Genomic DNA, 1,547 nt, shown 5'->3' with positions numbered 1-1,547 from the left:
GGAGAAAACTTGCTAAATGTTTCTAAAACTAAGTTCCAGTAACCCCTCTGTCCCATTTTTTTTTTACTTCCTCCTCAAAATCTGCCCTATTTTTGTCTGCATACACTGAAACTGTGGTGCCTTTGTGGTTCTCTCTGAAAGTACACTTCTTTTCTTTTTTTTTTATTATTATGTTATGTTAATCACCATACATTACATCATTAGTTTTTGATGTAGTGTTCCATGATTCATTGTTTGTGTATAACACCCAGTGCTCCATGCAGTACGTGCCCTCTTTAATACCCATCACCAGGCTAACCCATCCCCCCACCCCCCTCCCCTCTAGAACCCTCAGTTTCTCTTTTCTACTATTTTTTCTCTTCCATCTTCCCAGGTGCCTCTTGCTCCTTCTCTGCATGCATAGCCCTGATCTTATTTATATTTTACAGAAATAGACACGACTCTTCCATGAATGGCATACTCCAATTCATTTCATTATTATATGTTTGTTTTAACCTGTTACATCCTTTACCTTGTGAATCAAAAGAAAGGACAGTGCTCACTTTGGAAGCACATATACTAAAATTGGAATAGTACAGAGAATATTAGCATGTCCTCTCTGCAAGGAGGACATGTAAGTTTGTGACACATTCCATATATTTCAAACAAGCTATGAAAAGATATTCAACATCATACCTCATTAAAGAATTGCAAATTAAAGTAACAATAAGATTGTTTCAACTACACATACATTAGAATGACTAAAATCCGAAACATTGACAACATCAAATGTTGGCATGGATGTGGAGTAACAGAGAAAATATAACATTCAAAATGGTGGACGTGGAGACAGTAAAAATATCAGTGGGAGCCAGAGTATAAGGGGAGGAAAGGATAAATACGTGAAACAGAGGATTTAGAGCAATGAAACTATTCTTTATATTATTATAATGCTTGATACATGTCATTATACATTTATCAAAACCCATAAAACATATAACACCAAGAGCGAACCCTAATGTAAACAATGGGGTTTGAGTGATAATGACGTGTTAATGTTGGTTTATTGCTTGTAACCAAATGTAACTCTCCGGTGTGGGGTGTTGGTGGTGGGGTAGGTTGAGTGTGTAGGGCAAGGAGGTATATAGGAATACTGTTCTTTCCACTCAGTGTTGCCGTTAAGACAAAACTGCTCTGAAAATGAAGGCTTTATTTTTTTTACAGAGAAAGTAGTTTCCTTAATTGGACTTGAACCAGACACAATTTGGTAATGGCACTTTTAAATAATTCCTTTGTGTAAAGAAACCCCAAATTTATTTAACTTAAGAAAGTTTGTGATCAAAATAGATGAACTATAGTTTTAAAGGAATAATTTGTGTTTTTATCATAACTAGACAGATAACATAGACTGAACATATGTGCAATTGTCGCCCCAGCAATCAGACAACAAAAAGAAATAAAAGGCATCCAAATTGGGACTTCTGGGTGGCTCAGTCGGTTAAGCATCTGCCTTTGGCTCAGGTCATGATCCTAGAGTCCTGGGATCGAGCCCAGCATCCAGTTCCCTG

At 36.8% G+C, this 1,547-nt stretch overlaps 1 non-coding gene across 1 annotated transcript; it reads left to right on the top strand.

The window, feature by feature from the left end:
* The first annotated feature begins 534 nt into the window (after nt 1-534).
* Nucleotides 535-641, top strand: LOC118027149. The gene has a single exon (XR_004683775.1). It is a non-coding gene; the product is annotated as a U6 spliceosomal RNA (small nuclear RNA).
* Nucleotides 642-1,547: the final 906 nt, after the last annotated feature.

Source organism: Mirounga leonina, unplaced genomic scaffold (assembly GCF_011800145.1).
Source record: "Mirounga leonina isolate KUSES-001 unplaced genomic scaffold, KU_Mleo_1.0 Mir_357, whole genome shotgun sequence".
Taxonomy (NCBI): Eukaryota; Metazoa; Chordata; class Mammalia; order Carnivora; family Phocidae; genus Mirounga; species Mirounga leonina.
This window is presented reverse-complemented; position numbering and strand designations above follow the sequence as displayed.